Source organism: Nicotiana tabacum, chromosome 1 (assembly GCF_000715075.1).
Source record: "Nicotiana tabacum cultivar K326 chromosome 1, ASM71507v2, whole genome shotgun sequence".
NCBI classification, from domain to species: domain Eukaryota; kingdom Viridiplantae; phylum Streptophyta; class Magnoliopsida; order Solanales; family Solanaceae; genus Nicotiana; species Nicotiana tabacum.
The window spans coordinates 139,789,277-139,815,021 of NC_134080.1; positions in this window are offsets into that span (position 1 = coordinate 139,789,277).

The window sequence follows — 25,745 nt, forward strand, 5'->3', positions numbered from 1 at the left end:
CAGAAATTCCAAACTCCATTAAGAGTTCCAAGATCTCTACGGGACCGGCCAGGCTCTCTATCCTCGATTGAGTTTCCAGCCCAAAGGGGGATCCCGCCATCAACATACCCCCAGAAGTGGACCCGACGAGATCACTGGCCTTCCATCTATTTTCAGGCGACATACGATGGTTTTCTCTTAAAGGGCATCGTACCCTCGGAGGGGCCAATAAACGGCAGGCTAGATCCTGAAATGAAACCATATAAGCAGATCAGATAATCGGAGGAGCCATGCCCGTGCGGGCTGAACTCGCAGCAACAAGACAATATGTATTCACAGCCTATATATATTCTAAGAAATAAAGAATATCTTTTCGGCATTTCATATTTCGAGAAAGATTATTTCGACACCATGCGGCAAATGCTTCTCCAACAAATGGGTCCCAATATGCTCGGAGACTTAATATAAACAATTCGACAACTTGCATGACCCCAGGGTTGGAACTCCGGGCTCATCAAGCCCCGGTAAGGCAACTTCAACCTCACGAGAAGCTGTCTTCAAGCTTAAACAAACTTGATGACTCGGAGACTGCTATCAATCACCACACACCTGACAAAATCTGAAACTATAAGTCCCTAACGGGCAGCCTTGGTATAACCAGATATATTCTACAAATTGTAAGACCTCAACAGGCATGAAAAACTGTAAGACATCAATATGCATGACAAACTGTAAGACCTCAACAGGCATGACAAACTATAAGACCTCAACAGGCATGACAAAACTGTAAGACCTCAACAGGCATGAAAATCCCGATATTTGGGCTATACGACGCATTTGTAAGAATCTCTAAAGGGCATATCCTCGATGTAGATGCCTAAGCTATCACTAGGGATCAAAAATGGATACGGTTAAATGCATACGACTACGGTCAAAAAGGCTGATACAACCAAAATAACGCGACTCGGGGATGCCCGACTATTGCTAAAAAATCGCAGGCCATCACTCCAATACACTTCAGAAAGAACCGGTTAAAACAGGCTTCCCTCCACAGGGAAAACGAGTTCCGAAAATGTCGGCTCCAAAATGCAAGAGCGTCGATCTACTCGACTTACGAGCTATGAACCTTTCGAGGTGCTCGAAATACCGCCGACAACGACTTGAAATCGACGTTCCTTTGGAATCGATGACGGGTCAGGCAAAAATACTACAAAAAAGACCTTAATGAGCGGATGCAAAGCCTAACACAAAGCCTATGGGCAAAAAATAGTGTAAGAGCCATTGTCGCCAGCTAATTAAGCCTACGAGCAACATATTGAAAGGTCTCTACGACAAATAACGTAGGAGCCATTGTCGCCAGCTAAAACATCTTGACAACTTGAGCATTAAAATAAGCTCGAATCGTAACCTGATTCGGAGACTGGATCCAAAATAGTTAACTATGCAAGCCTACGGGCGACATTTAAAAGGTCTCTATGACCATACGGCAAAAATGCTACTGTCGTCAGAAACTAGGTGAAATCAAATGATCGATTACAGCCCGAGTCGCAAAAGCGACTCGGAGACTGGACCCAAAAATTACAAAATGCCTAAGGGCGTGGCACAAAAGCCACTATCGCCAGCCAGAGAATCAAGGAAGCTCAAAGGGTCAATTATTGCCCAAGTCACAAAGCGACTCGGAGACTGGACCAGAAAATTGCAAAATGCCTAAGGGCGTGGCACAAAAGCACTATCGCCAGCCAGAGAATAAGGGAAGCTCAAAGGGTCGATTACAGCTCGAGTCACGAAGCAATTCGAAGACTGGGCTACTAAATAGTAAAAATTGCAATACGCCTAAGGGCATGGCTCAGATGATACCGTCATTTGTCGATTGAAATCTCCAGGCCACGCATCCGCAAAATCACTTCAACCCAGAAGCAAAAGGGTCGTCATCGTCCACCGATGCATGCAAGAAAAAAACCTATGGGTAAATTGAAGCTTGAGTCAGAGCATGACCCGGAGACTGGACCCAAAGCAGTTGGAACAGCAAATGCCCAAGGGAAAAATATAAAACCAACTACCATCAGCCCGCACGGGTTCAAAAAATCTGAAGGAGGGAAGGCTCGAGCCAGAGCCCGATTCAAAGCTAAGCATAAACGGCCAGGCCGAGCATAGAGGCCCTAGCACTGGCTCACGCCAAGGATCACACTTAAGAGTCCCTAGACCGTCTGATCAATTTCGGACCGAGAAGAACTCGCCAATAGCCAAGATCAGCTTATCTGATCGAAAGCAACAAAAAAAGGTACAGAAGAAATAAAACTTCAAAACTTCTCCTTATATATATATATATATATATATATATATATCACATGCGCAAGAAAAAGCGTATTCTCCATATATAGGGATGCCCTACATATATCCGGAGCAAAGCAACAGAACGGCAAAATCTGCACTCTACACTAATAGAACTATAACTTTGCAAAATCTCCCTCTGCAACATCAATTAGAAGCAACCGAGCATTGCGCTCATCCGCCTGTGCTCGAGCCAATTCCTCTAAGAGAACGAAGCCCCTTGTAGCAATCTCTTTGAACACACCTCTCCAGGATTTACAACGAACGTAGTCCTTGATCCTCCGCTCCTGGTCAAAGGTTTGTTTCAGTTCAGCTTGGGTGTCAGCGACATCCTTCACACAAATCTCCATCTCACAATCGGCCTTGGCTCGATTTAGTTCCGCCTCCATCCGAGCGTCAATTATCTCGGCTCTAACCTTCCAGAGATCAGATTCAAGTTTCCAGATCATATCCGCACTTTAGCATTGTCATGAGTCAAGCGGAGTTGGACCTCGATGGTATGGTCCTTGGCTGAAGCATTCATCTCCTCCAAAGCTCGAGCCTGTGCTTGAGCCCTCAGCTCCCCGCAAGCAATTCTGACGCGGTTGACATCGCCTTTGAGGTACTCTAGAGCCTCCGACCTTTTCCACAACTGACACTGCCAAAGGGAATCAGCCTCAAGGTTAGAAAGGAGCGAAGCACACACTACAGGAAATTACCTGCTCTGCCAAATAGCTCTCATAGTTTGAGCATCGGTGCGCCTCATATCGCCAACGTTGTAGCTCGACTTCCTTCTCCTCGCTAAGGAGCCTACGGGACTCGCCCTCATCCCGAATTTTCTGAAGCTTGGCCCCTTGATGGAGCAGCTCAGACCTGAGCCTATCACAGGCCTGCACAAGGAAAGATCAATAGAGGGAGGAGGACACGGGATACATGTGAACTATGCATAAACTCACCACAAAATGAAGCCGACAGGCTTCCTCGAAGTCAAAACACACTCTTGTTGATTTTTCCCCTGCGGCCCTAGAAGAGCTAATCTCAGGCACGACAAGCTCACTCAAAGGAACCGCCAGCTGGGAATCAGGCACTTCGCGAGCAGCAAACGCGGGTAGAACCCACTCTTCGAAAATACGAGCCCGACCGGCACCTTTGAAAGCTCCATCATATCGCAAGTTCCGATCCCCCTCGTTGCCATCATCCCTCGATCCATAGACCAACAACTCCTTCCCCTTTTTAGAGCAATATTGTCTCATTCAAAGGAACCACCCGATATCTGCAAACGGTGGATCTAGCACAAGTGAAAGGGAAAAGTGTTACCTAGGGTATGCGGAGGCAAAGCAAAGGCAACATATGCACGTACCTCGGGGTTGTGTTCCCCATCCAGTACAAAGCACACTTTGGCACCTGCGTTCATCACAAGATGAATGGGTCACCAGCTCCCAGACCCAGCCGGGCAGATCATGAACTTCACCCGGCATCCATGAAGTTGCTGCAGTAGAAGAAACAACGTTATTACTCAGCAGATTTTCGCTATAGACGAGATCTGAAAAAGCGCCAAACTCCTCACTCATATGCGTGATTCCACCCTTCGGGAAACGGCAAGAACTCCGTAGGGATAATGTCAGAAGTCCGGACCCGGACAAACCAACGTGCCCCCTCTCGATCTATGCCTTCCTCGTTGTTAATGACAAAGGGCATAGATGAGTGACACCTAAAAGTTAGAAGGCCTCGATGATGAAAGGGCCGATATAGCCTGACAAGATGATCAAGCATGAATTCAAGCCCAGTCTTCTCCGCGAAGAACCTCATCATCAACATCGTTCGCCAAAACGATGGATGAATCTGCGCTGGGTGACCCGATACTTCACACAAAATTCAAGCACAATCCTATCAGGAGGGCCAAAGGAGAAATGATATAAACACACGTTCAGGAATCCATTAGTAGAATCCGCAATACCGTCGTTGGGGGAGAGCGCCTGCAGGGCTATCCCTTCACTCCACCCAAAGTATCTCCTCGCCATCTCCAGATGTTCTCCCCTTAGCAAAGACTTCGTCTCCAAAGCAAACTCCCCTGATTCCTGAGCACTGGGAGCAGAACCCCCGGCCCCTTGACGGATGGGCCCTAGAGTAGTTTCCACGGCCATGGTGAAGATGACAGGCCAAAACAAAGGTGCGCAACAATACTTCCGCACCTAGAAAAGGTGCAATACCCTATGCCATAATGGGAAGGTGGCTATTTGAAAGTAGTAAATTCTTACGAAGAAGCCAAAGCCGCTCCATATATAAGCGAGAAGCAGAAAAGATTCACCTGCCCGAGGCAAGCCCCGGGAAGCCAACAACTTCGATACAAATCGACGTGTCGATGTTCGATCCCGGAAGCATCCTCTAACAAGGAATCATAACTCGAAGAGTCGTTCGTATTATCCCCATGCTCGAGGTAGCACTCTACATCAAGAAACCCCGGCCCAAAAGGAGTCATGCCCCGATAATCTCTCAAGTTCGGCACAAAATGCAAGGCAAGCAACTGATCCCACAACTCAATATTTTTAAGAAGGAGGAGTAAATGTAGGAAGCTCCGATCATGAAAGTTATGCAAAGGTCCAAGGTGGCACCCAAATACATGCAAGCTCCTCAGCAGAAATCTATCTTATACAACCTAAAGGGGGCCATCTACATCCAGACTAATGGGGACCCCCAGGTACCCGAAGATGACCTGCATCCGGAGCAGCACCCCCGGAGGCCCCGGAACTCAACGCATGATCTCCGAACAACTCGGGGAACTTCGATAGCCCTGACCCATCTGATTGATCTAGAGTTGTCCCGAAGTATGATGATGGGATCGAAAAAGACCCATGTTGATCAGCAAAAGATTGAAATAAACACTTGTGTCCAAAGCTAGATATCAGCGATCAACAACACAAAAAGAGACATTCAAAGAACCTCAAAGGGCATGAAATAATACAGAATCAAAGCAAATTCGAAAGTAGAAATAAACAAAGTTAACTTTTTATTCATGAAAGTTTGTGTACAAGCAGCCCTCGAGGGGTCATTACATACAATTACAAAAACCCGCTGGAGTCTACACCTAAAGAGAAGGAGCGGAAGGATGTACATGTGATGAAACCCAGGTGCCCGGTCCGCCCTCGAGGCTTCATCTCCGATATCAGCATCCCCGGGAGCCACACCTTCGAGCACATATTCTTGAGGGTGACTCCTTCGATCCCCACCTCACATGGGTTCCTAGCTTAATCCCCCTAGGGATTCCTGCAGGAGAAGATGAAGAAGAGGAAAAGGAGGGGACGCAGAGGAGGTAGAGAAAAGAGACATGGCCCGCCGAAGTTAAAGATGAAGACCCGACGGGCCCCAGCCTCAATAGCAAGTGGTGCCACCTTATCCCGTGGGAGAAAAAGAACCCTAGGGATGAAGTGCCACATCAGGCCAAGGATGAAGATTGAGCAGCGGTGCATAGTCCGAGCAACTATCTACATAAGGGAGGAACCGACTCTCCCTCCACCATCATCTCGGCCCGGAAGTAACAACGACAAGGGCTAGCATGTCGACAACCGCGATGGTAGCAGGATAATGCGTCCGTGTTCGGAAAAAGGGAGCCCCGACAGAAGGCCACAAGACAGTCCAAGGAAGCTCCTCCAAATGGCTTTAAGACCATAAGCCATAGACATGATGTTCAAGGGGGAAAGAAGGAGATAATAAAATTCAAGCAAGCTAACAGAAACTTTGAGATGGTGAAAACCAAGGCCAAGACATCCACATTTATAGGGGATTACGGCACGATCATCCATACTTCAGAAGACTGACCGACGAACGCAGTTAATGCACCTATGAAAACTAAACCGGCGGCAGTACATACACCTTGTGAAGCAAAAATCAGAGAATGCAATGAATGAGGTCGAAAAGCACGAGCTAGGGGCGCATCATCGGTATGGCGTCGCCAAAAGAAGCTCTAGGAATCAAGTGTCAAAATAATTTCCCATTTCTTCGATATGGGAAAAGTAGAGGCTATTTGTACACAGTGAAATCAGAGGACTTAATTTCTCGCTGTCGAGATATTCCGGAAGCATGCCTCGGGATTTCGGGGGTAGGAGGTCGCGACCTCTTTCTCGACCTTGGGGCTCGTCGAAGACTAACTCAGAGGAAACAAAGGACGAAGCCAGGACAAAGGAAAAATCCCTCTAGGCATATGGCTATGCCTCACAAACACGGCCTACTAGGAGCCTACGCTGAAGCATCACTTCAGGCCATCCCATCGCCGTACTTTGTAGCTAACCCCAACATACTTGTAGCCAAGTCTCCCCCTCTATATAAAGGGGGCTCGATCCACTTTGTAAAGGGCTGATGTTGCTCCATTTCTCCACAAGTGCAATAATATCTCTCTCCCTCTCACTTTCTTCTAAGTCATTTATTCTCATTGGCCCCAGGCCACCTCGCATTTATCGTTTCCTTACTTGTTCTTCGCCCGTCCAGCTGTGCAATGGCCATAAACAACCTTACTTAATCGCATCTCTGTTTGTTATCCTTTTCCTAACTATCCATATAGCTCGATCTCAACTAAAACCTCGCCCCAAGGCCTCCATCGACATGCTCCGCACTCAGGTAATTGGCCCTTTCGGTTTGCCTACTGCCTGGATTTAGCTCGTATTCTATCACCATACTTAGCATTTTTAGCATCAAATGCCCTAAAAACTAGGTCGGGAATAGATCACGTATTTTTAGAATCCAATTTACAAATTTATTTATTGTTACCATTTTCACGGTAAACACTCAACTTAAGGACTTGCCTATCAAGAATGGCAACTGCAATTTCTTCATCATCCAATTTCTCATTAACCTCAATAGTCGCAACTCGAACAACAAGCGATGGATCTCCAACCACCTTATTCAACATAGATACATGAAACACCGAGTGACACACCGAGGGAACTAATGTAGAGTCTATAAAACTGTCCCGAGGTGATCGGCACGGCCCTCTTGGCTTTGTGAATATACAAGGGTATCGTCAATAAACGTTATCACAAAAGAGTCAAGGAACGTCTTAAAAACTCAGTTCATAAGATCCATGAAAGCTGCCGGGGCATTTATTAGCCCAAAACACATTACCAGAAAATCAAAGTGACCATACCGGGTTCTGAAAGTTGTTTTTCAGAATATCCTGCTCCCTTATCTTTAATTGATGATACCCGAATCTCAAATCAATTTTGGAGAAATACTTACCGCCCTACAATTGATCAAACAAGTCATCTATCCTTGGTAGTGGGTACTTATTCTTGATCATGACCTTGTTGAGTTGCCGATAGTCAATACACATTCTTAGTGACCCATCTTTCATTCTAACAAAGAGTACTGATGTGCCCCAAGGTGACACACTCGGCCGAATGAAGCCCTTTTCTAACATGTCCTTCAACTACTCATTTAGATCCTATAATTCTGCCAGTGCGGAATGGATATAGGTTGCGTTCCTGGCATCACATCAATCCAAAATCAATCTCCTTGTCTGGTGGGATTACATGGAGCTCATCTAAAAAGACTTCCGAAACATCATTCACAAAAGGCACAAACTCAAGTGTAGGTGCCTCAGCATCGGTATCTTTACTGAACCAAACGGTATATACATCCCTTGTCAATCATCTTCGTGGCCTTAAGTTAAGAAATAAACCTACCCTTCGGCACCACATCATCCCCCTTCCGTTCAATCACTGACTCATTTGGAAATTCGAACCTAATAGTCCTAGTTTGGTAATCAAGCTTGGAAAACGTGAATAAAGCCAGTCCATCCCATTATCACATAAAAATCCACCATCCCTAATTCAATGAGATTGGTCATGGTGTCCCAACCATGCACCGTGGCAACACAATCTTTATAAACCTACGTAGCCACAAGAGACTCACAAACTGGAGTGCATACAAAGAACGACTCATGAAGTTGTTCCGATTCTATCCCAAATTCCGTAGCAACATAGGGAGTGACATAGGACAAAGTGGAACCAGGATAGATAAATGCATACACACCATGAAATTGGACACTCAATACACCTGCGACAACATTTGGAGTATCATATGAACTCTTGTGACCCTTCATAGCATAAAAACTACTGGGTCCTCTCGACCTCTGTGTACCACCCTTAGCTATACCACGCCCTATAGGTGTTGGAGTGTCTCGAGCTGGAGGAGGTGTTGCTGATGTAGTGGCTTCAGAACTGGCTAGCTATGTTGCACCTCTGCCCATGCTCTGGTGGGACGAACAACAATCCCTCTGAATGTGAACCCTGATACCGCACCTGTAGCATATGGCATGGTCCATGAAGCAGGCCCCAAAGTGCATCTTCCCACACCTAGGACATGAGGGCCTCCGTTGTTGCTGAAATTTCCCACTAGGCCGACCCTGATGGTAGGATCCTCTGTAGCTCTGGCTGGGTCTAAAACTACTCCACTGCTATTGATTCGGCCCCGATGGATGTGCATCAACCAAAGACTAAGATGGCCCTAATGACCCTCCCTTAAATGCTTACCTGCCTCCATCACCACCAGAAGTACCACTAAAGTTGCCTGCTGACCAGGCCCTATTGCTACCCTCTCGCTCCATTTTATTCATCAATTTGCGGGTCTCTGTGTCTTGGTCAATACACGAGTTAAAGGAGGTACAATCCTACAATCAGCTTTATCGCATGATCTAGAACATCAAAGAAGGGTAATATTCCTAAATGCCCAAGTAGCCTCCCAATTGTACATGTGATCGACAACACACCGATAAGAAGGACTCTACTAGAATGGCTCTGAGACATCCTATGACACTTTAAAATGCCAGGCTCTGATAACAAGCTGGTCACGCCCCGACCTCGGGGAGCGCGATCGACGCTCAACTGAGATACCCAGGTCCAGCACGCCGTCACAATACCATCTACCCAATTCGCCCATGAATAAAGAGAATATACATTTCATTAATTAGACAGTAATAGGTCATATGAAAAATGCCAGTTCATTTTCATTAGTTACGTCATTAACAAGCCTCCAAAACGGTACACTATACATTCGTAGTTGAAGTGGTACATATGATACAATTACAACACTTTTAGTGTAACTTTCCTAAAACTAAATACAACCCACACTATGTTTATAGAGCCTCTAATAGAAACAAAAGAGTGCTACGATAGTGCCGGTAATAAAGCCCCAGTTATACCTCAAAATGCTATGTACAAAGGAAAAGGGATACCATACCCCGAAATGAACTGGGGCTCACCAAGTCAGCTAAGGAGAGGGTGTGCTGCTATAACGGATCAAAATCACCTACTATGGAACCACCTGCATCCATTAAAGATGTAGAGCCCCTGGCAAAAGGGACGTTAGTACATATGGAATAGTACTAATATGTAAAACTAAACACCCTCTCAATAGAACGAGTGACAGGTAATGGAGAAGGAAACATGAAATCAATAAGAGACTCAAATAGTATCAAGGTGTCAAGTTAAGGGAAAGGTAAATTCCAAGTGTGTTTCAGTATTTTTTTTTAAGTTGGGAGATCTTTAGCACCGATACACCACCATATTTTTGGCATGGAGTACGATCTCAGCACGATCAGCTATGCCGTCTCACCCTGAGATAGCCGCTCACAATATCACCATGTGCACGGTATGTCGTCTGATCTCGGCCCGATCGGCAAAGCCATCACACCACAATGCCGTGTGGGTCGACATCACATCTTATCTCGCTAGCAATAATCGCATCCCATTTAACGGTAAACATATCAACACATCAATCTCGTCCCATATAAGGGGAAACAACCTCATCAAATTAACACGGGGATTTACCCCCAATTCACTCCTACACCGGTACGTGTAGTTTCGTGGTTAGGTTATTTTGGCCTACCTTCCTTAGTGACTAAATGCTACTCCCAAAGCATTTAATATTTAAAGAATTTGCCACTCATTTTATAATTTTTTACATACCATTCATTTCATTGACACCAACGGCCATAACGCAATATCATTCTTGCTACGTTAGCCGCACATCATATTTCATGATTCCTCATTTCATTTTCAAATTTCATCACGAATAATCAACAACAAGGCTTTTAAAATTTAGACTTTTAAATATACAAGTGAACATATAAGGGTGATAAGTACATGGAGATTTCTTATACAATTTGACATAACATCTTTCATTTGAACTTGACTTGAAGTCAAAATATTTTAATACATGACTCATGCCTTGACACGACCCCGAAGAACAACATAATATTATAAAATATTTGGAACACATTTTGAATATATATATATATATATATATATATATATATATATTTATGTATATATGTATATATATATATATATATGTATATGTATATATATATGTGCGTGTGTATGTATATGTGTGTGTGTGTTTTTGTGTGTGTATAACTTCCGATACTAAGCTTATTCGGAATAGCAAGTTTATAATGAACAACTCAGAACTTACATGGACATCGTGGGATTTAATTCTAAGAGGGAAGTTTAGCCAATATACCTCGCCTTGAGCTTCCTTAAATTACTATAATGTTCGGAAGTCTTAGCTTCTTCGATCTATTTAGAAATATAAAATTAAATACAAAATAGGAAGGAGTTCATGGTTCCAGGTCATTTGAGAATTTTATCAAACAGTAGGTCGGCATTATGTTTTCTAGCTTCTCCGATTGTGGATTTCCCTCACTCTATAATCTAAGGTCTATCTATTTGGGCTCAACCACCTTACCAAAACATGATTGTTCATGCATGCATAGATACACTCTAATTACCCCAAGAATTGCTTGCCTTATTACCTACTTTCAGTTTAATCTCGAAATTGAGGGTTAGGGTGTAGAATCTTACCTCTAGGATGAAGATCTTGTGACTCTTTCTTGTGAATTATTTAAGACTTGAACCAATATTGGTAAACAATTAGCTTAGGAGCCCCTTCTCACTCTATAGGACTTCCCTACTCTCAAAATATCTGATTTTTACCTTACAAATGGTCTCCAACGACTATATATCAAATAGGGTCGGGTTACAAAATTAGAAAAATTGAAGCCCTGATGCAATTATGTGGTCTGCAAAATGGACAGCATAATGGCCTCCAAAACTGGACCTTTCTGAGCAGGTATGCAACACAGGTCTATGGTCTGCAGACCATTTCTGCTATCGTAGAAGGGACCATAGAACCTCCTTCCGAAAATTCTCATGCTTTATCTACGACGAATGTGCGGACCGTGAAACTATTATGTGGCCAGATAATTGACCAAAAATATCATCCAAAATTTTCCCAGTTTTCTACTTCACTCTGAGGCAGATCTGTGATCCACAAATTAGTTCTGCGATCACAGAATGGACCGCAGAAATACCCTACACTGCCAAAAATATTCTTCAACTCCTTAAAGCGTTGTTCAACCCAAAAGTCCGTACCGTGGCAAGCTGGGTGTTCAACACAAGAAGCGCTGTTAATCTATTTTGGCACGATGAAACCCCGGGTTTTAGGTGAAATTTTTATGCGGCCTTGCAATCTGGGTGTCTCACGAGGAGAAATATTACCATATTCGCAATATCTTTTGGAAATGTCAGCTAATGCTAACAATCTATCAACCATTTTGGGTTATTCTAATCCAAGCTAGATCTTTATATCACATCATTCTCTTAAACTATATCTGTTAGCTCCCATAGGGCATAACTGAGATGGGCGTGGCCAATTGTATATATCTTTGATAATGTTAAAAGTCACTCTGTAGGCTTATCTCTTCCTGAATTGTAGATGTTGATAATCGTCACTAACTAGGTACCACGTACCCTTATTCACCTTGCTTATTTTACTTGTTGAAGCTTGTATCTACCTTTCGATTCTCTTATTGCTTTATACCATATGGGTGGATTCGATATTCATGACTTATGGCTCCTTATAAATAAGCTTACACTTCTTAATACATACATCATCTGCTAAGACCTCACATTTACTCATCATAAGCACGATGCAAAATCGAGTGCGTCTAACTCAACTCTCCCATAACCATATTCAATCTCTTACAAAATGTGTTTCTGTATGTAGGTATTTTTGTATTACGAATAAAATAGAATTTAGGAGTTTAAATTCTCACAACTAAGCTCTACCGTACGATCTAGAGTAAGAAGAAAGAATGACAGTCCAAAATGCACTATAGCCTCCTAGTTATAAGTGTGGTGCACAAAAAACCCATAAACCAGACTCTAGTAGACATGGCTTGTAGACTCCCTAGGACAAAACTACTCTAATATCACTTTTGTCACGCCCCAAACCCGGGGAGGCGTTGCCAGTATCCGCTGCCATACTCGATCCGTGCGTACCACTCTGTAACTATGAACTCTGGAGGGGTAACCCTTGACTTAGGCCGATGAGGCCTGCTTGCCAAGCAATAATACTAATCAAGGCCGATGAGGCCATATTCTGAATCATCTGAAAATGACGTCTCTCTTATTTGAGGGGGAAAAATACCCAATAGCTCATATACATTATTGTGCAGTTGAATGAGGCCTCCATGAATATATCCAACCAGCAATACCAAATTGAACATATACATAGGGCTAGCAAGGCCACAATACAGATATACAAAATAGACAAGACTCGTCTACAAGCCTCTGAAGATAATTGAACTATATCAGGGTCGGGAAAGGGCCTCAACCTAACCATAAACCCTGTATATATAAAATGGACTCCAAGTTATAGAACCGGTAACTCCGAGGAAGTTGAGCTTACCAACCAATCTGATGTTTGATTCTTTCTACTGGGGAGGTCTATCCAGCTATCTATCGGGACATGCAGGCATGAAATAGTGATCCCCAACAAAAGGGACGTCACTACGAAATAACGTACCAAGTATGTAAGGGAACCTAATAATTGAAAGCTAAAACTAAACCAATAATATAACAACTGAAAGTAACTGATAGTCAAAGATGATCTAAAGATATGCTTACCTACTGATGCTGCTTCAACAATCTCAATATAGTAAGTAAAATAGTTGTCCAACCCTATAAGGCTCGGTACGTGTAACTGCTCGGCCGTAGTAGGCTCGCTCATAAGCGCTCGGCCATACTAGGCTCTGTATCTCAGCCATTCTGGGCTCACTCATAGGCGCTCGACCAAAGTAGGCTCGGTATATAACTTACCATCTGATCAGAGGTTGCCCATTAAGGGCCTGCCCACCGATTATAGCTCGATGGTAGTAAAAATATTTTAATACTATATATATATATATATATATATATATATATATATATATAGAGAGAGAGAGAGAGAGAGGGAGAGAGAGAGAGAGAGAGACCCCATACTCTCTTGAGTTAAAGAAGAAAATTCTTAAATGAATATAAAGTCCCGATAGGGGAGAATACTGTAGCTTATGAGACTTGGATAATATACATAAATTTAGGAATACGAACTTCTCATTGTTTCTCGGTATCAAACACATGTAGTTACGGGATCGTGCCAACATGAAGAAAGGTTTTATACTTAACATACCTTATCCACAAATTTACAATTGTTCCAAAAGTCCTAGCACCTATTACGGATGGTAATCTATATCATACAAACGATCTAGATCAATATCGACATCATATTCTATAAGGAAGTTCATTTATTCGATAAAGCATTACTTCATAGGGTCTTTCATTATTCGAATTCAACACATTCTAGCATAATGATCTTCATCTTCACTTCCCATAATCCTCACCATGATATCCATACCTTTACAATTCCAGTTGGTATCGTAAAACATGTTATAACAACTCACACAACATAAATCAACTTCAAGTTTCATAGTTACTAGTTTATTCAAGAATCCTCCAACAAAATTCAACCAACAGTTGTACAACTTAAGATGAGGTTATGGATGATGAAACTTACCTTAAATTTACCAAGAAACCTCTGTTCTTTAACTTACTTCAACACCAAGTCACTTCCTAAGTCGTCAAAACGAGAAGGAAAAGGGGTTAAGGGTAACCACGATATTCTTTACATCAAACTTGCATGGTTTATCTTTTAATTAACTCTAGGATCGTGGGGGAACTTTGGAGATAATCTATTAGGTTTTAGGGACTGTTTTGGTCAAGGAAAATGAGTTTAAATGACATATAATTGAGTCAAATATAAGTTGTAGTTTTACATTGACTTTGTGGGTCCCATGTGAGATGCTTGAATAATCTCGCAAAAATCCAAATATCTCTCTATCTAATGTCGTATCAACGATCGGTTTAATGCGGGAGAAACTATAATTGTAGATATTAAATTTGATAGGTAAATCGCCCCATAATTTAAAGTACATTGGGCGAAATGCTCACCTACATTTGACCTAATGTTTAGCACATTTATGAATGTAACTTGTTATGACCTTTGCCAACTTTGTTCCACAACTCGCTTGACTTTAAAACATAATACACGACTATGAAAAGTCAAAAATAACACATAACATAACCTCCTTATCATGTTAAGTACCATAGCCTCACCCCAAAAGTACATGTTATAACATTCCCAACTTGTCGACTTTCTTTAGAAAATGTTTTCTCCAATTCGTTTCATTTCTAAGCCTTCCAACCCCCTTGGTACTTGTTATTCATGATCTTAAATATTTGTAACCTCTAAGGTAACATGATTAACTTAGTTTATGTACTTTCAAATATGATCTCATTTCTGAGCCTACATCAATTGACTTACGACATACTCTTGCGTACGAAAACATATGGTGTAATTTAGAGTTTACAAAGATAGTATGAAATAAATACATCATTTGTTCGAAAATATACATAATAGATCTATAAATCTAAAGCTACCAAGGACAAGAGGTAGTTGGAGTAGGAATGCAGCTACATCTTCACTTCCAGCTCCCGTCGTATACATCAACGTCAACTCCAAAATCTGCTTGCAAGATGCATAAGTATATTATGAGTACAACCGACCCCATGTACTCATTAAGTAACAAATCTAACCTTATATCAAAAGCAGTGACGAGCTCAAAAAAACAGTTAGAGCCCAACACAAATAGACAAAAAAAATCTCGTAACAATATAATGAAAGCAGTACAAGTAATAACTCAAAATATAATATGCTCGGCTCATTTACAATCACGGAAAAATAGACATGCTTTTCAAGTATAACAGTAAAATCCAAACCATTTACTGAAATCACAAAAAATATGAGTATATTAGAAAATTCTGATTTTTGCCATACTTCCAACAACAGATAACATATTTCATTATTAGATAGCATGAAGAAGTACATCTCTATGCCTACATGTCAATATGCATGTCAAGTCATCAATTATCATATACCATCTAGCATGAGGAACATACATCTCAATGCCTACATGTCAAATCATGAATGTCACCATACCGTATAACATACAAAAAGATGCATCTCTATGACTATATGTCAATATGCATGTCAAGTGAATTATTTCAGGGTGATATTCCCAGGTACTATCAACCTCAACATACACAAGTTGTCTGTCTCATTTTCCACTTCATCGCACACACACACACACACACAAAATCACTCAACATTGTATGGGTGTCGGCTCATAAGCCCCTCACCAAGGCACGTGTATATATATCACAGTGCCTGCGCTCCATGTTTTTATGTCAGACTCCGGAGAGGCGGATCTTTTCCAAGCGCTAATATAAAGCCTACAAAGCCTGGTGCGAGGCGTAACCCGATCCATAATAATAATAATAATAATAATAATAATAATAATAATAATATGTACCAATGACTTCCATAGGTAATACTTCTGAAGAAGAAACCTGTATAGCAGGTGTCACGACCCAATTTCTCCCTCTATGAACTGTCGTGACGACGCCTAGTCTCTACGACTAGGTAAGCCTAATATTGCAGAAATTAAATGAAAACACAAAGATAACAACTAACCGATATTCGTAATAAGGAGAAACGGTACCACTCGGCATATACAATAATCATTTTTCCCAAAACCCGGAATATCGCAAGTCACAAACGACTAAGAAATCTCAACCGTTCTATACATCATTTCTACAGAAAAGAAGGGAAATGAACAAGAGGGATAGAGGGGGACTCCGAGGATCTGCGGGCTCGGGCATATGTACCTTGAAGTCTCCAATAAGCAACCGCGATTGCAACTAGTGATGAAGCTGGTAAGATGAACCTTGATCTACACACGAAAAACATGTGCAGGAAAGGACATGAGTACACCACAATGGTTCTCAGTAAGTGCTACGCCTAACCTCGGTCGAGTAGTGACGAGATCAAGTCAGGGCCCGACTTGTGTAAATATAAAGAAATAAGACAGGATGAAACATCATATTAAAAATAAATATGGAAATCTAACAAGAATAGAATCATTGAAAGACAACAACTCATAACACAGTGATAACAACAGGGAATCTCCTAGGATACCGTCCCGTTGGCCCCAAAATACCGTTCTGTAGTCCCAAAGTAATAATGCAGGGCAAGGCGATCTCCCGAAATACCGTTCCATAGTCCCAAAGTAAATATGCAGTTCAAGAGGATCTCTAGAAATACTGTTCCGTAGTCTCAATGTGAATGTGCAGCTCAAATAGTAGAAACAACAGCTACAACACAAAATCTTACAGTTTAAACTAAGTACAAGTCAAATAGAAACATAAAACTTCACTAAACATGCTACACAGAGTTTAGATAAGAAAGTAAGGCAAGTAAGCATGCTAATTTAAGCTAACAGGATAGTACACATGCTGATATAACCCAAATAAGATGAAGAATAGGTTATTACTCGATTAAAATCGAGTTTTTACAACAATTATCCCATGTACGTACTCGTCACCTCACGTACATAGCACTCACATATCAAGAAAATATCAAATTCTAAGGGGGGTACACCTATACAAAGTTAGGCAAGAAACTTACCTCGAACCAGGCTCAAATCAATCCATAATAATGCTGTTGCACCCCTTATTTTTCTACGTGAAAGTACGTCATAAGTTAATTTATGTGAGCTCAAAAATAAGATTATATTAGGAAGAATATAAAGTAAGTTAATCATGTTACCTTTGAGGTTAGGAATATTTAAGATCATGAATAACGACTACTAAGAGGGTTGGAAAGCTTAGAAGCTAAACCAATTGAAGAGAATAAGTTTCGTCGAAAGTCGACAAGTTGAGAATATTATAACATGCACTTCTGGGGTGAGACTAGGGTTCTCAAAATTATAAGAAGGTTATGTTATGAGTTATATTTGTCTTATGATAGTCCTCTGTTATGTTTTGAAGTCAAGTGAGTTGTGGAACAAAAGTTGGCAAAGATCATCACAAGTTACATTCATAAATATGCTAAAATTTAGGTCAAATGTAGCTGAGCATTTCTCCCAATATACTTTGAATTAGGGGATGATCTACCTATAAAATTTAAGATCTACGAGTATTTTTTCTAACCCATTAAACTGTTCATCAATACGACATTGGATTAGAGAGATATTTGCTGTTTTGTGAGACTACACAGACTGCATAGATGACAAGTAGGTGCGTCACTAAAACTTTTTGAGAAATACATTTTGTGTATTATATAAGGTCTTTTGTGACATATTATACAACGAATTAAAGGTCTTGGAATGTGGTTTCTAATTCTCTTAACCATTTGCTCATATGAAACCCAAATTAAAAAATATAAGCGTCTGCAGAAGAGCCAATAATAGGGTGCCAAGCTAGCACCTCTTGGACTTTTGAAAAATGAATATATATATATATATATAGGCCTTATGTCGTCTCTTTCTTAACTTTTCCACATAACAAGACCAGAATAATACCGCCAAACTTATCCCCAAGCCCTTCGCAAGGGTATCCAAGAATATTAACATCCCGGGTACGAAATCAAGAAGCGATAACACTAGAACGATCCCTATGACGTAAGTATCACTATATTGCCTCTCTTTTTCTTTGTAGTTTGAGTTTTGGAAGGTACTTTATAGTTAAAAAAGCTTATAATTACTTTATTTAAGCTTTAAATATCAAGAAAGATTGATAAAAAAATTTCCTAATAGTTAGAACTCACGGGACAGTGATCGAAAGTCGTGAGTTCGAGTTATTCGACTTGTAGTGGACTGTTTTGTGGGTTGTTCGTGTTGCTTTTGGGATTTCTATTTTGCTGATGTTTTATGAAGTTTTGGATGATAAAATTTGTCAATGACCACAACATAATGATGGAATGGTGGGCTGGTCATTAGTCGTTACATTTTTAGGTTGTTTGACACTACTTTTGTTGTCATTTTATGTATGAAGTGATTAGGGTGTGTGAGCTATTTTTTGATATATTGTGATGGAGATAAGGTTGGAAAATGATGTATACATGTTGTTATTGTTTTTTTTTTTGGTGTTTTTTGGTATATGGTATTGGAGGAGGGCCTTGTTACAAAGGAGATACTGCCCAAATTTACGTAAACAAGCTACTAGTTTAAGTTGGGGACTTAGCCTTTACTCAACACTGATTTTGAATCTCCTTATGATGTGGTAGATTGAGTTGAGTTATTTGAAGAATTGCTTGGAAGGTATTAAGGACTCAACAGAGTTAAGGTATGTTAAGGCTAAACCTTTCTTTCATTTTGGCATGATCTAGTAACTACATGTGTTTGATAACTAGACATAAAGAGACGTTCATATTCATGAATTTATGCACATTTTCCTAGTCTCATAAGTTATAGCATTCTCCCTCATCTGGACTTCATATTCAGTTAAGTTTTGTCTTCTTTCAGAAAAGAAAGCAGATAGTCTATATATATACATTATTGAATTATTTTCACTACCATCGGGCTATACTCGATGGGCAGGTCCCTATTGGGCAACCTCTGATCAGATAGTGAGTTATATACCGAACGCCTATGAGAGAGCCCAGAATGGCCTAGATACAGATCCTAGTATGGCCGAGTGCCTATGATCGAGCCTACTACGACAGAGCAGTTACACATACCGAGCCTTATAGGACCGAACAACTATTTTACTTACTATATTGAGAGAGTCAGTATCAGCAGGTAGCATATCCTCAGATTATCTTTGACTCCCAGTTATTATATTATCAGTTCAGTTTTAGCTTTCAGTTATTTTGTTGCCTTACATACTAGGTACATTATTTCCTATTGACATCCCTTTTGCCGGGGACGCTACATTTCATGCTTACAAGTCCTCGTTGGTAGTTGGACAGACCCTCCCAGCAGACAGAGTAAAACATCAGCTTGGTTGGTAAGCTCCACTTCCTCGGAGTTACCAGGTCTAGGCCTTGGAGTCTATTTTATATATACAGGTTTGATGGTAGGTGGAGGCCCTGTACCGACCATAGTATAGTCTAGTTATCTCAAGAGGCTTGTAAATGAGTCCTGTATATTTTATATATTAGTAGATGTTCATGGAGGCTTGGTCAGCCTGCAAAGTTATATATATCAGCTTTTGGGTATGTTTACCCCACAGATGAGAGAGACGTTATTTTCAGATGATTCAGAATATGGCCTCATCGACCTAAGTTGATGATTACCCATTCATAGTTCACAGTTATAGAATGGTATGCTCGAGCCGAGTGTGGCACGGGATGCTAGCCATGCCTCTTCAAGTTTGGGGCGTGACAAATGCTCTTTCCACAGATGGCCCAAATCTTGCCATATCAATTACATAACGTAAACATAGCTACAAGAAACTAATCTAGCAAACGAAGTCAAAGCTAAGGTAAGAAATTAGAAAAATACCCAAAAAGCCTCCCCGAGCCCATGTCTCGAAATCGGGTAAAAGTTAACTAATATGAACACCTATTCACTCATGAGTTCACTCGTACCAAAATTAGCCAAATTCGATGTCTAAATCTCACTCAAATCTCTGAAATTCGATTGGGGAACTTTTTCCCCATTTTACCAACTTTCTCACTCAAATTCCTTGATTAAATGAAGAAAACAACACTAGATTAATGAAATATAACCAAAATCGAGTAAGGAATCATTACCCCAAAGCTCTCTCTGAAAATCCCTCAAAGAATCACCATTATCCAAGCTCCCAAGTCCAAAAATAGTGAAATGAATCAAACCCTGGATTTTCTCTCTTTTCTGCCTAGCTATGCTGCATATGTAGACCTTTGTTCGCACCTGCGGAAAATGCACCGCAGGTATGAAAATGACTTAAAACTCAGAGATCGCTTCTGCGATCAAGGGTTCTCATCTGCGTATGTGCACCTGCGGACTTTTGTCCGCTTCTGCGGGTCCTGATCGCTTGTGCGGCATTGCAGATGTGGAACCTTCTTCGCACCCGCGACCCCAGGCAGCTCCTCTCCTTTCTGCTTATGTGCCTCATATTCTTCACTTGCGAGTCTGCAGCTGCGGTCTCCCCTCCGCAGGTGCAAAAACATCAGGAACCAGCAACTCAGCAATTTGGCCTATGTCCAATTTCAACCCGTTGAGCATTCGAAACACACTCGAGGCCCCAGGGACCTCAACAAAACAAACCAACCAATCCTAAAACACCATACGAAGTTAGTCGAGCCCTCAAATCACATCAAACAATGTTAAAAACACAAATCATCCTCCGATTAAAACTTAAAGAACTTGAAGCTTCCAAATTCGATAACCGATGCCGAAACCAACCAAACCACATCCAATTGAACCCAAATTTTGCACACAAGTCATATTCCAACTTCCGAAAACGAAATCCGACCTCGATATAAAAATTTCCAATACCGATCTAAAACTCCAAAAACTCGACTTTCACCATTTCAAGCCTAAATGAGCCATGGACCTCCAAATCACAATACAGACATGCCCCCAAGACCTAAATCAACCAACGAAGCTAAAAGAATCGGCGGAACTCCATTCCTGAGTCGTCTTCACACAGTTCTGACTACAGTCCAAATTCTAAGACTTAAACTCCCATGTAGGGACTATGTGTCCAAAAACATTCAAAAAACCAAAACGAAACCTCCCGGGAAGTCACAATAGCAGAAATCGATATGGGGGAAGTAGTTAATAGGGGGTCGGGGCTCTAACTTTCAAAATGACCGACCGGGTCGATGCATCCTCCCCCTTTTAAAATAATTGTTCATCCTCGAGCGAGCATAGCGACATACCTGAAGTGGTGAAAACATGAGGGTAACAGCTGCGTATGTCCTACTCGGTCTCCCAAGTCGCCTCCTCGACCGACTGACCCCGCTACTGAACCTTTATTAATGCAATATTCCTTGACCTTAGCTTTCAAAACTGCCTGTCAAAGATAGCCACTGGCTCCTCAACATAAGATAGATCATTGTCCAACTAGACTGAGCTGAAATCCAACATGTGGGACGGGCCGCCGTGATACCTTCGGAGCATCAAAACATGAAATATCGGGTGAACTCGTGCTAGGCTGGGAGGTAAGGCAAGCTAATAAGCAACCTCTCCAACTCATCCCAACACCTAATATGGACAAATGATCCTTGGGCTCAGCTTTCCCTTCTTCCCGAACATCATGACACATTCCATAGGCAAAACTTGGAGTAAGACCCGCTCTCCAACCATAAATGCAACTTCGCGAACCCTCCAATCCACTTATCTATTCTATCAAGACTGGGCTATGCGATGTCTATCCTGAATTACCTTAACCTTCTTCAAAGCATCTTGATCTAGGTTTGTGCATAATAATCTAGCCTCGTCTGGCTCGAACCAACACACTGGGGACAAACACCGCCTACAATACAGAGCCTCATACAGTGCCATCTGAATGTTGGACTGATAATTGTTGTTGTAGGCAAACTCCGCAAGTGGCTAGAACTGATCCCAACAACCTCCAAACTCCATCACACATGTACGGAGAATATCCTTGAGAATCTGAATAGTGCGATCGGACTACACGTCTATCTGAGGGTGAAATGCTATGATCAACTCCACTCGAGTACCCAACTTATGTTGTACAACTCTCCATAAGCATTATGTAAACTGTGTACCCTGGTCAGAGATGATAGATACCGGCACGCCATGAAGCCTGACCATCTCACGAATATAAACTCGAGCCAGCTGATTTGAAGAATAGGTAGTCATCACAGGAAGGAAATGAGCTGACTTGGTCAGCCTATCCACAATCACCCATACTATATCAAAATTCTGCTAAGTTCGTGGGAGTTCAACAACGAAATCTATAGTTATCCGCTCCCACTTCCACTTCGGAATCTCTAACTTCTGAAGCAATCCACCGGGGGCTAATGCTCATACTTCACCAGCTAACAATTTAGGCACTGGGCAACATACTCCATTATGTCCTTCTTTATCCTCCTCCACTAGTAATGTTGTCTCATGTCCTGGTACATTTTCGCGACACCTAGATGAATAGAGTACCGCAAGCTATGATCCTCATGAAGAATCAACTGATGCAAACCATATACATTAGGCACACATAGCCTTCCCTGCATCCTCAATGCACCATCATCCCAATAGTGACCTCCTTAGGATCACCGTGCTGGACCGTGTCCTTTAGGACAAGCAAATAGGGTTCATTAACTGACGCTTCCTGATACGATCATAAATCGAAGACTTAGAGACCAAATAAAACAATAAATGACTAGGCTCAGAAATATCCTATATCATAAACTGGCTGGCTAAGGCTTGAACATTCAATGTCATAGGATTCTTTACTGCTGGTTTATAAGCCAAACTCCCCAAACTCTCCGCCTGGCGACTCAAACCATTGGACACCACATTGGCCTTCCCCGGGTGGTTCAAAATGGTGATATCAACATCCTTAAGCAGCTCTAACCACCTCCTCTAATGCAAATTAAGATCCTTCTGCTTGAATAGATGCTGCAAACTCCGGTGATCAGTATAGATCTCACAAGGGATATCGTACAAATAGTGCCTCCAAATCTTCAAGGCGTGAACAATAGGTACTAGCTCAAGGTCGTGGGCTTGATAGTTCTTTTCATGCACCTTCTACTGCCTGGATGGGTAGGCAATCACCCTACGGTCCTGCATCAATAATGCATCGAGGCCAACTCGCGACGCATCACAATAAACTATATATAACCCCGAACCTGGTGGCAGTACCAATATTGGGGTTATAGTCAAAGCTATCTTGTGCCTCTGAAAGCTCTCCTCATACTCTTCCGTCCATTGAACATAGCATCCTTCTAGGTTAGCCTTTTCATGGGTGTTGCAATACGTGAAAATCCCTCAACAAATCGACGGTAATGACCCGTCAAACCAATAAAGCTCCGAATCTTTATAGCTGAGGACGATCTAGGCCATATCTGCACTCCCTCCACCTTCTTCGAATCCACCTTGATCCCATCACTCGATACTATATGACCCAAAAATGCCACTGAATCAAACTAGAACTCACATTTCGAGAACTTTGCATATATCTTCTTTTCTCTCATGGTCTGAAGCAATGTCCTCACGTGATGATCATGATCTTCCCTACGTCGGGAGTACACCAGAATGTCATCAATAAAGACAATGATGAATGATTCAAGATAAGGCCAAAATACACTATGCATCAAATGCATAAATATTGTTGGGGTGTTGGTTCAACTCAAATGACATCACAAGGAACTCATAATGACTATACCAATTCCTGAAAGTAGTCTTCGGGATATCTGGCTCTCGAATCTTCAACTGATGATAACCTAAATGCCAATCAATCTTGGAAAACTTTCGAGCACCCTGCAACTGATGAAACAGGTCATCAATATGGGGCAAGGATACCGGTTCTTCACTATAAAGGCGATAATCAATGCGCATATGCATAGAACCATCCTTTTTCTTCACAAACAAGACAGGAGAATCCCAAGGTATCCCATTGGGCCAATGTAGCCCTTATCAAGCAATTTCTGTAACTATTCCTTCAACTCCTTCAACTCATGAGGGGCCATATAGTAAGGAGGAATAGAGATGGGCTAAGTACATGGCAACAAATTAATACCAAAATCAATATTTCTATAGGGCGGCATGCTCGGAATATCAACTCAAAACACATCAGGGAAATCCCTCACTATTGGTACTAACTCAACTGTAGGGGTAACAACACTGACATCTCTCACATAGGCTAGATACGCCTCACACCCCTTCTCAACCATTCACTGAACTTTATGAAAAGAAATACTCTGTTGGGAGTTTAATCTAAGGTACCCCTCCACTCTAATCGCGGTAAACCTGGTATATCCAATGTCACGGTCTTGGAGTGACAATCATGAATAGCATAATAGGGCGACAACCAGTCCATGCCCAAGATAACATCAAAATCTACCATTTGAGCAATAATAAATTGACTCGGGTCTCGAAACCATTAAGAGTAATCAAACACGACCGACACGCGCAGTCCACAATAAGAGAATCTCCCAAAAAAGTAGACATATAAAGAGGGGAACTCAAAGAATCCCGAGATACGCCCAAATGTGGGGCAAAATAAGATGGTACATAAGAATAAGTGGAGCCTGGATCGAATAGAATTGATGCATCTCTATGATAGACCAGAACAATACCTGTAAGAAAGAAATCGGAAGCAACAGCCTCTGTACGAGCTGGTAGGGCATAGTATCTAGCATGTCCTACTCCTCTAAGGTGACCTCTACCTCCCCGAACTCCACCTCAATCTGGCTAAGCAGGTGGAGTGGTGACTGGTACCGTAATCATGACTTGAAAACCCTATGGAGCACCCTGTGGCTAAGAAATCTATGGAGGTTCACCCCTCATAAGTATAGGGCAATCTCTCACAATATGATGAGTGTTTCAACACTCAAAACAAGCTCTTGGAGGATGCGGTGGCTGTGACTTGCTCGGGCCAAGTCTGCTAGAGTGACCGTTGATAGCACCCCTTGCAGGAGGCACGCTATATACTAGAGGTGCATAATAAGGCTCCTAAGGTCTAGGAGGAGCTGGAATACCATTAGCGGCTGGAAGAGCTGAATGAACGGGGTGAATCAAATAGCCCCTACCATGACGAACTCTAGCTGGGGCACGGGCACCTGAATAATGGTCGGGCTTTCAAGACCTCTTGGACTCTCTCTCCTCCTATCCCGAGCAAGCATGCCCTCCACTCACCTTGCAATACTCACCACCTACTGATACGAGATATCCATCTCTAGCTCCTGGGCCATGCTAGTCTTGATGCTAGGAATGTGTCCCTCAATAAACTGGCAAAGCCTCTCTCGAATTGTAGAAACCAAAGCTGGTACATGTAATAGAATGTAAGGGTCCACCAAACTCAATAGAGAACCAGGTTCTCTATCAGGTTTGACAATAGACACACACAATAACAAATAAATGACAAGAGGAATTTTACATGGAAAATTCCCAGCTCGACGAGATTAAAAACCATGAACTACCTTTGTAGGATTTCAACATCATTAATGAGAAACTTTCAGATTTGAACCTATGAAACCAAGGAATTAAACTCTAAATCCCTCACTAACTTGTAATACTCTATTACAAGCCACTTTGTAATAACTTAATTACAACTTTCGATGTGGGAACTAGTCTG